This window comes from Rattus norvegicus, chromosome 14 (genome assembly GCF_036323735.1).
Source record: "Rattus norvegicus strain BN/NHsdMcwi chromosome 14, GRCr8, whole genome shotgun sequence".
In the NCBI taxonomy this organism is placed as follows: Eukaryota; Metazoa; Chordata; class Mammalia; order Rodentia; family Muridae; genus Rattus; species Rattus norvegicus.
This window is the reverse complement of record NC_086032.1, coordinates 32,983,181-32,993,522: the sequence shown is the minus strand read 5'-3', so window position 1 is coordinate 32,993,522 and position 10,342 is coordinate 32,983,181. Positions and strand designations below refer to the sequence as shown.

Sequence of the window (10,342 nt, the reverse complement as noted above, 5' to 3'; positions counted from 1 at the left end):
CCCCATTTTACAGAGGAGAAAACTGAGGGGTAGCGGGGAGTTAAATAAGGCCCAATATTCTATGCTATAAAAGCAAAGCAAGGAAAGCCCACTAGTGGTCCAGGCATGAAGAGGGATAGACGGAGGGAAGTGTGGTTTCCACAGCTCTTCTCCTTTTTAAAAGTCACGTTCTTAAAACAAACTCACAAATGAAAACGTGCAGCTAGACTAAGGTAGCCGCTCAGACATAAACTCAGTCCCAAGCGCTCAGTGAACTCCTGTGGAGTTAGAACGGCCATTCTGAAGTCCCAGAGCTTTCCTGGGGTTTTACAGGGTCACTCTCAATTCCATTTTTAGGGAGGGAGGGAGGGATGGAAAGAAGGCAGGCAGGCAGGCAGGCAGGCAGGCAGGCAGGAAGGAAGGAAGGAAGGAAGGAAGGAAGGAAGGAAGGAAGGTAGGAAGGAAGGAAGGAAGGAGAGAAAGAAGAAAAAACCTTCCACACGAACCCAGTCCTTTTACTCCTGGGCATGTATCAGAGAACTCCATGTCTGCCCATAGAGATCTTTGCCCTGTTTATTGCTGCTCTGTCGATGACAACAGGAAAAGGGAGCCAACTTCAATGTCTATCAAAAGGTGAACGGATTATGAAAATTACCCATACAAAATGGGGGATTATTCAGCTGTAAAGAAAAATAAAATCTGTAGGAAAATGGATAGGTTCTAGAGCTCAGAAGGAAACATATTCCCCTGACATGGGAATCCTCCACTGTAATGATTTTGTATAGAGGAAGCCAAAAAGATGGCAAATTATAGCATTTAGAGAAGAGGCCAGGGAAGGGTAATATTAGATGACCAGGAGCACACAACGCAGGCAGAGATGTGAGTCACGAAGGAGGGTGTAAAATTAATTATTGCTCTATTTTCAACTCTGCCATAATTGTTTTTTTTTCTTAGCAGACAAAGGCTTCCTTTATTTTAATGACTGGCCCATGTGATCTATTACCGAGGCCACTAAGTACAGACAGGAGAGAGATAACTTTAAAAATATGGAACATCATAAATTTGCATGCCCTGCTTGCTCAGGGACCACGCTAATTTTCTTTGTATTGTTCCAATCGTAGTGTATATGCTGCTGAAGAAAACATGGTCATCTTCCTTCCTCCCTTCCTCCCTCCCTCCCTTCCTCCCTCCCTTCCTCCCTTCCTCCCTCCCTTCCTTCCTTCCTTCCTTCCTTCCTTCCTTCCTTCCTCCCTTCCTCCCTTCCTCCCTTCCTCCCTCCCTCCCTTCCTCCCTCCCTCCCTTCCTCCCTCCCTCCCTTCCTCCCTCCCTCCCTCCCTTTCTTCTTCCTTCCTCCCTTTCTTCTTCCTTCCTTCCTTCCCTTATGGTTAGATAAGTCCAAAACTCCTTTTAATCCAGAGCTGGCCAGTACACAGTTGGCCAACACTTCTCCCCTTAAACTGTTTTCCCCTAGACAAAGACTAATAAAATCTTAGAGCTGGGTGTAACCTCTGAGAGTGTCAAGGGAAAACTTCTCAATTTTAGACAGGATGACTCTGGGTTCGGAGCATCCAAGGGGGCTTGAATGCCAAGCATTGACCGAGCGGCCCACATCTGGCTGTTCCCATGGTTTCTCTCCATTTTGGTAAAGGTAAACATGCACGGTAATGTAGTGTCCCCCTCACCCCCCACCCCCAGACCTCTCACACAACATCAACAGCCACTTGGCCAATCCCATGCAGTCTGTGTTCCTCCCATCCCCCACCTCCTTCTCCTGTCTCCCTTCCACTAGAAACATTTAAGTGATTCTCCACCATCAAAACACTTTCTCAGGGGCTGGGTGTGGTGGCTCACACCTTTGATTCCCGTACTAGGAGACAAATCTCCGTGAGTTTGAGGCCAGCCTGATCGAGGCACAGCACACAGAAAGCGTATCTCAAAAAACAAAACCAAACACAACAGAAAAGCCCTGGAAGGTCTCTGATTTTAAGGTCAGTACCAGGTTATTAACACACCAGGATAACTAAACCTGATTTTAAATTTGACAGGATTTAAAAATCACAAGGTATATGAGGGTGCTTCAAGGAGATTTAACTGATGTGGGCTGGGGCCCTGCACTGAATAAAACAGAGAGTAAACCAAACACCAGCCTCTGTACCTCTTTGCTTCTTAACTGATGATGAGCGAGCTCCAACCTCTTCAGGTCCTTCTGCCTTGACTTCCCGGCTATGACAGACTGCATCTTCAAACTGTGAGCCAACACCAACCCTTTCTTCCTTATGCTGACTGTCCATAATGCAACACACTAAAAAACGTAACAGTTTTGGAGTCCGGAGAGGTGGCTTGGGGGTTAAGAGCACTTGCTGCTTTTGGAGCAGACTGATTCCCAGTATACACATGGGGTGTGAGGTCATAGCCATGTGTGACTTCAATTCTAGGGGCTCTGACATCCTGTCCTGAGTTCCATAGGCATCGGGCACACACGGACAAAAACACTCATACACATAAAATTAAATTATCTAAAGCCTAAAATAAATAAATAAAAAGAGCTAGGGTTGTAGTGGCCACACCTAAAACCTCAGCATTGGGAGGTAGAGGCCAGCCTATTCTATATAGGAAGTTGCAGGATAGCCACAGCACGATAACAATACCCTATCTCTAAGCAAGCGAGCAAGCAAAAAACAACTTTGCTTAAAAATCATCAAATATCAAAGGTCAGAGCAACGGGCTTGGAGGCGGGAGTGATCTGCGAGCGAAACCTTCACCATGAGTCTCCTCAATAAGCCCAAGAGTGAGATGAACCCCAAGGAGCTGCAGAAGCGGGAGGAGGAGGAATTCAACACCGGTCCCCTCTCGGTGCTCACGCAGTCGGTCAACGACACGCAAGTGCTCATTAACTGTTGCAACAAGAAACTCCTGGGCCCGGTGAAGGCCTTTGACCGGCACTACAACATGGTGCTGGAAAATGTGAAGGAGATGTCCCCAAGAGGAGCAAGGGCAAGAAGAAGTCCAAGGCTGTCAACAAGGACCGCTACATCTCCAAGACGTTCCTGCGCGGGGACTGGGTCATTGTGGTGCTGCAGAAGCCGCTCATTGCCCGCAAGTAAAATGGAGGACGGCTTCGGCCTTCTGAGAGCTTGCTCTCTGCATGGCTGAGTCCTGCAGAGCCCTGCCCAATGGGCTAGACATAAAACCTTGTGCTTTTTGTTTAAAAAAAAAACATCAAATATGCTTTCAAGGTTTGAATTGTTTTATTTGTCACAGATTTTGAAAGATAGTTGTTATGATGCTGTGGAGAAGACAGGCATGAGGCTTTAAAGGAGTCTGCCTTTCATTCGAAACAGGTATGTATGGAGCTGGATCCAGCTCATAGTGGATAAAACCATAGTGCACCATGGTGCAGAGCTGGACAGACCACAGAGAGGCTATTTAGGCTGTCAGGGTCCCAAGCCTGCTCTGTACTTCCTAACCAGTGACCATAGGTAAGTGAGTGTCTTCCTTTACTCAGGAAACACCAGCAGGGCTATATGCCAACATGGTTATGACCTGTTAATAAGTCATACAGGCGACTCTAATAGAAAGTGATCCTCTCTGGTGATTATGTCAAAAAGAATAACACATAACTGTTATTATATGTTATTATTATAATGACGATAATTTTGGCCAGGAATTGCTTTCTTGTCTTTATTTTTTTTCTATGAAGTTCAGGCTGGCCTGGTATGTGTTATGTATCCCAGGCTGACTTTGAACATTCAACAATTCTGCCGACATAGTAGCAGTTAACCCCCTTAAAGGGGAAGCTTTCCTTCTTTCTCTCTCTTTTCTGAACATGCTTTTCCTAACACTTCGAATTTCACTCTTTCTCCAGCGCTCCTCTCCCTATGCCTTGTGGATGCTTTTCTGCTGTGTGACTGACTTCCTAGCCTGCCTAATTTCTCCTCTCCATTTTCCTCTTCTGGGAGACCACTGAGATTCCAGCTAGCTTACCCTGGGGTGGTTTTATTTGTTTGTTTGTTGTTTTGTTTTCTTTTAAGCTCAAATAAGACTGTCCTTGGCCTTCCACTTGAGTTCATCTTTAAATTCTTTTATTAATAAGACTGAGAACCCAAGAGGGAGCCCTGAATTTCCCCAGGGACACTGCCTCTGGGCAGGGATTGCAGACATCCTACAGTATACTTAGCTAGGAATTCCCATTTTGTTCTTTTTTCTTTTGGACAGAGTTTCATGTATCCACTGATGGCCTTGAACTTGTTAGCAGAGAAGGACTTGAACTTCTGACTCTCCTTTTCTTCGTGTCATCTCTCTAGTGCTTAGGAGTTCAAGTCTGTGCTTGCACACCTCTGGTCCGCACCACGTTTATACCATGATGGGCATCAAACCCAGTGTTTTACACATGGCAGTCCAGCACTCTCCTAACTGCGTGTTCCTGAATGACACAGGGTGTGTAGAGGTGGGCATGAGGAGGTCAGAGGACCACTTTCTGGAGTTGGTTTTCTCTTCTCACCTTTATACAAGTTCAAAGGATCAAACTCCCAGGTTGCCAGGTTTTGGGGGCAGATACCTTTGGCTGCTGAGCCACCCCTCAGGTTCTGAAATTGCCTTTCTATTGGTGTCTCTGTAGAGCCTGGAGGAAGCTCTGGGGCAGTTTCCCTCCTCTGGAAAGTTCTTTGAGGCAAAGGTCAGAAGCATTCAGCCAGGTCTTAGTTGTTTTTATTCCCACAGGGGGCTCAGATCTCAGAAGAGAGCCAAGATTGTCAGGGAACTCTAAAGAACTCTGCCTATACTCTGGAGGCTGAGGCAGGGGTATCTTTAGGTGTAAACCAGCCTAGGCTACAAAATGAGTTCAAGATGACTAATAAGATCCTGTCTGAAGATATAAGAGAATAAATAAACAGTCCCCCTAACCACGGGTAGCAACAGAGGCATCTGTTTGTAACTCAGTGGTGGGAATGCCATCAGAAATGTCCTAGGATGGATGATAAATTATGCATATCCAGTGCAGAGCATCAGGCCTGTTTTTAAAGAGCACAAAGTTTGCTCATCTCTCCCCCATTTACCTCCACTCTCTTGCCTTTCTTCCCCAGGGCCATATATTACGCCATCCCCAGTCACTTTAACCTCTGAAGCCTGGGGACTAGCCATGAGCTGAGCGTCTTAGCGTTTGCATCTGGGAATGGTCTATGCCGCAGCGTACAATCTTTTCCTTGTCTGCCTATTAAGAGTAAAAGATAGACGTTAATGGGAACTGTTCACTTGCAAGGTTTAGGAACTGCCCAAAGTCTGCAGACGACTGTGTGTCCCAGTCTTCCACCAATCAGGAAACCTGGTTGCTCCAGTCTCTTAGTTAAATACATATTTACTTCTTGTATTCACTCAATCATGTCAGACTTGTAGACGTAAAGTGTTTCTAACTCCTGTAGCGGCAGGCAGCATGACTTCTTTATTGGGTAAGAAGGAAAATACAGAATGATGAGGAGGTCATGGTGTTTATTGTGCAATTAATGTAGATTTTGATTGCATACATTTATCACAATGATAACGACGGTAACGACATTGAATTTCTTGGGAACAAAGCAAGCCCTGATGGAAATTTTAAAACTCTAAAGAAAATGCACTGAGACACATTGTCAATAATTCGGTTTTGCAAATATAGGGTGCCTATTAGGTGCACAGGTTTTGTTTGTGCAATCCTCCTGAGAGCCACAGTTGAATTACAATGCAGTTTCCTCAAAGAATTATTATTTAGTGGAGAGACTATGACAAGGTTACAGATAATTGTCATGCAAGCCGAAGAAAGATGCATGACTTAAGAGGCATCCCGACCGTGTTCGGAGGGAATTTATGAACTCTGAATGCCTCTCCTTTTTGCAGGGGGCAACATAGGTTTAGATAACAGAGCCTGCTGTTGTTTACTTTTCTCCCATGCTTGGGATCAAATCCAGGCCCCTGCACATGGCAGGCAAGAAGTTCTATCGCTGAAATAAGTCCCTGGTCTTGTTTTTAACCTTTAAAAAAATATTTAAGACACCATAAAAAAATATTTAAGACACCATTTTACTAAATTGTTCAGGCTGTAAGACAGACTTTACAGCCTCTTAATTTTGTGGTCATCCTGCCTCAGCTTCCTAAGTAGCTGGAATCAGAAACCTGCACTACCAGCTCTAGCTTTTTAAAGAAAGAAAGACACAAATGACTTTTTGAGCAGTGTGTGGGATTAGGTGCTGGGTCCCTTTAATCTCAGCACTAGGGAGGCAGAGGCAGGCAGACCTCTGTGAGTTCAAGGCCAATGTTGTCTTCATAGGGAGCTCTAGGTCAGCCAAGGTCACACATCACACAGTAAGGTCTTATCAGAAACAAATAAGTAAATAATAACTAACGGAATAAATAAATAAATAAATAATAAATAAATAAATAAATAAATAACGGCAGCTCTCAGGAATGATCGACTGCTCATAATCATGAGTGTGTGTGTGTGTGTGTGTGTGTGTGTGTGTGTGTGTGTGTGTGTTTGTATGACTACAGGGTTGTTTGTATTTTCCAGAGTCAGGGTCTTACTAAGTAATACAGGTTTGCTTAAAATTCACAATCCTCCTGCCTCAAACCTTTTGAACATGCTGTTAGAGACATGTACCCCTTAGCCTGGACGTGGGATATTCTAGGCTTTCTGATATTAGACATCTGGTAGGAGATAACGCCAAGGATGGAAGCTAGAGCCTTGTTCCTGCTAGATTCATGGGCCTCCCTTTTCAATTTTACTCTAGAGCACAATCCCTTGTGGTTGGAATTCTGCCTCCACAAGCTCAGGGTGGCATGTGAGAGCAGGTACGTACAGTCACCCCGAACCTCCATGTTGGGCTGGGGGACCAGGGTGGTAGAGTGATTGTCTAGCATTCACAGAGTCTTGATCCCACCCACCAGGATAAGAACAGGCGCCACTGCTCATACCTGCTAAATGAACACCAAGAAGCTGAGACGGGAGACTCAGAAGTTGTTAAGGCAGCCTCCCCCACCCCCGCCCCAGTTCACCAGGATTACAGTGATTGAGCATGAGTTAGTCTCTTCAGGAGTCCAATTCTGTTTCAAATATCTGCAAGTTTTTAGGCTACTTCTTGCCTGGGTTTCCTCTTCTGCAACACCAGGAGAAGAAAAGAACCTACCTTGGAAGTTTAAATGAGTTAATGCCTAAAACGAACTTAAGAGTAGTGGCAGGGACTGTCAAGATTTCTGTTTTTGTCTTGTTTGACCTCTCAAAGGGGTTCGATACAGATGACACCCTTTGCTCTGGAGGGCGGGGGGATGTCGTCTTCTGCTACACACAGCTCCTTTGTCTTTCCGACCCTCTCCTGCTTACAGGGCTACTTTTCAGCGGTTCCTTTTCTTTCTGTTAAAGGACAGAATTACAACAATGTATTTAAGAGTTATTTTTATTTTAGTATGTTCGCGTGAGGGAGGCCGTATGATGTATGTGTGGGTGTATGATGAAATGAGAGAGAGAGAGAGAGAGAGAGAGAGAGAGAGAGAGAGAGAGAGAGAGAGAGAGATACTCAGGCATGCAAAAGCCATGAGAGTACATGGGGAGGTTAGAGGACAATTTTAGGGAGTCAGCTCTCTCCTCCTCTTTGAGGCAAGGTCTCTATGATTCTGCTGGGGTTCATGTTCTGGGATGTCTGGTTCACGGGTGGCTGGGGGCTTCTCCTGCCTCCAGCTGTGGCCTCACTTTAGGATTCCTGGGATTACAGACTGACTCACTCACTTCTTCCAGCTTTTCACGTGGGGTCTGGGGTTGAAGTCTGCTTGCCAGGGTGATGTGGAAATGCTTTGCCCGCTAAGGCAACTCGCTGACTCTATTTTTATTTGTATTTGTGGCTGGGGATCAAAAGCACGTTTCGTAAAGGTATATAGATTTTGATTGGCTCTCTTTTCAATGCCAGAATGGAGGTCACACAGAAGTCCATAAATTCGAAAAAGTGTTCCAAAGAGCAAAGCCAAGGAGGCTTGTTTTAAAGACAGAAAAAGACTGAAGAAAGTTAGAAATAAGAACCAGGCTTGTCATATCAGCGTTACTGTCCTTGCAAGGTAAGACAGGAAGCAGTCCAGGAGAAAACTTGGTGAACAGTCAGTTGCTTCAGGTTATTTTTGTAGGATCAGGACAGAGGGGACTCTGTTATCTGTTATCTGTGTCTGGCTGAAACAACCGGTACAGGAAACCAGACTGCAGTCACTCCCAGCTTTTTCTGTGAAGGGTCACCAAATAGCCTCGCTTCAGTCTGGTAATGCTGGATTTTAGCATGAGTGACTCCATATTGATTTTTTGATCTAGCCTGTCGGATCTGGCCCAAAACAATGGCTTCCTGCAATTTTCCTTTAATATGCCTGTCCTTTCCATGTGGGCAATTCCCTAAGGAGACATCTGCCCTCTGCTTTCCTTGTCATACACTCTCAATGGAGTGAGCTCAATCTGACCCAGGCTGCAACCACCTCTCTGGGACGGTTTTAGCGCAGAGCTCCAAGCCTGCATGTTTGCATAGATACATTACACTTTTCACCATGTTCTTCCTACTGAGTTTTCCCATCTTTTAACTCATCCTTCCTCACTTTTTTCAAAATCTTAACCCACCTGGCTACTTTATCGTTAGTGACGCTTTGATCTCCAGAGGATGAGGGTCATATTTCTTGGCTTATAAAGACTTTTGTCTATGATTGGTCCAGACCTTCATCTGCAGACTCCGTTTCCCTACCCTTTCTGTCTCTCTTGTTCTTCACATTCTGCAAGCCATTTCTTGTCTCAGGCCCTCTGAAGGGGGTGGGAAAGGGGACTTCTCACTGTTTGCCCAGTTGGTCTCCTTCCTCTCTTTCCCCTTGTTATCTTCTTGGACTTGAAGAATTTAATGGCCACCTCTTTGAGGATGTCTCTGGAGGTCACTGCGTGTAAGATTTAGGTGTTTCTTTGGCTTCATCATGCAGTGAGTAACTATTAAAAAACTTGTCAATGTTGTCCTTGCCACTCCCACGTGGTTTTCGTCTTTCCCTGGGAATTCTATGAGGGCGGTAGCAGCAGCGGCAGCAGCAGCGGCAGCAGCAGCGGCAGCAGCCATGTTTCCTTTAATTTCATATTCTATGGACCTAACACAGTAAAGCTGTTCAAAATATAGAGTGAAAGCTGCAGCCGAGACCATTCTTACAAGCCATGAGGTGCCTTTGTGAGCTGGGTGTCCCACAGTGTGTGTCGTGTAGACACATCCTTAACTTCATGGATAGAAGATGTTCAGATGACTGTTGACAAAGCAAGGACTATTAAACAACAAGTTAGAAAGCTTTATACTGGTGGTGGAAGCGGCACGGCACCATTAAAGGTCCGTCAGGGAACACTTCCGGTCTGCAAGGCAAAATCTCTGGCCTCGGTGGAGATCCAGCATTGTAGATGGGCAGGGTTAATCTAGCCAAGGGGCCAACACGCAGGAAGGTGGGACAGCCCCCAGGAAGACGAGTTTGCCTTAAGGCGTGCTGAAGAGATAGACCGACTAATTTATCCCTTTAGTAAGGTAACTTACTTTTCCTTCCCAGAATTGTCTAACTCAGTCTGTACAGGATCACTGATCTATAGCTTCATAAAGTCTGCCAGAAAAGCATCAAGTTTTCTTTTTCTTGTTTCTACCCTCGTCCTAAAAATGCTTTCCCTAACACTTTGGGCTTCAAGCACTCTCAAGACCCATTCCCTACCCTGTGGCCACGTGCTGATCTCTCCACACAGACTTAACCTTAGCAGCAAGGTTCTTTTCTTCCCTTTTCCCATTTTTGATAGCTGCTGAGATTTACCTCTGGCTTCTTTGGGTGTGGGTGTGGGTGTGGGTGTGGGTGTGGGTGTGGGTGTGGGTGTGGGTGTGGGTGTGGGTGTGGGTGTGGGTGTGGGTGTGGGTGTGGGTGTGGGTGTGGCTGGTTGCCTGGGATGGGAGGAGTGGGTTCGAGGGTTCTTTTAAACTCTAATAAAATTGTCTTCAAGCTTCTCTTGAGTCTCCTCTTAAATTCTTTTATCAGTGAAACTAAGAACTCCTAGAAGAAAGACCAACTTCCCTGGTAACATCAGGTGACTACAAGGGGATTCTCTCAAAGTTTCTGATAACAACCCCTTCCTTCACTTCTAAGAATCCATCTAAGTCAATACTTAGAGGCAAGCAATCTTCACCAGGATGTTCATGAGCAAGTAATTCATGATAGTCAAACACACTGAGAAAAATGCAGAAATGAGGACTGGAGACATAGCTCAGTGATGAGAGCATGGAAGGGCTGTTCTTCCAGAGGCACAGGGTTCAATTCCCAGCACCCACATAGCAGTTTCCAACAGTCTGCAACTCCAATTCTAGAGGAT

The 10,342-nt window shown here is 45.4% G+C and overlaps 1 non-coding gene and 1 pseudogene across 1 annotated transcript; one reads left to right on the top strand and one right to left on the bottom strand.

Annotated features, from left to right (window-relative positions):
• Positions 1-1,019: 1,019 nt before the first annotated feature.
• Positions 1,020-1,124, bottom strand: LOC120096756 (U6 spliceosomal RNA). Its single transcript, XR_005493597.1, has one exon. It is a non-coding gene; the product is annotated as a U6 spliceosomal RNA (small nuclear RNA).
• A 1,577-nt stretch (positions 1,125-2,701) lies between these two features.
• Positions 2,702-3,083, top strand: Snrpd2-ps1 (small nuclear ribonucleoprotein D2 polypeptide, pseudogene 1; annotated as a pseudogene).
• Positions 3,084-10,342: the final 7,259 nt, after the last annotated feature.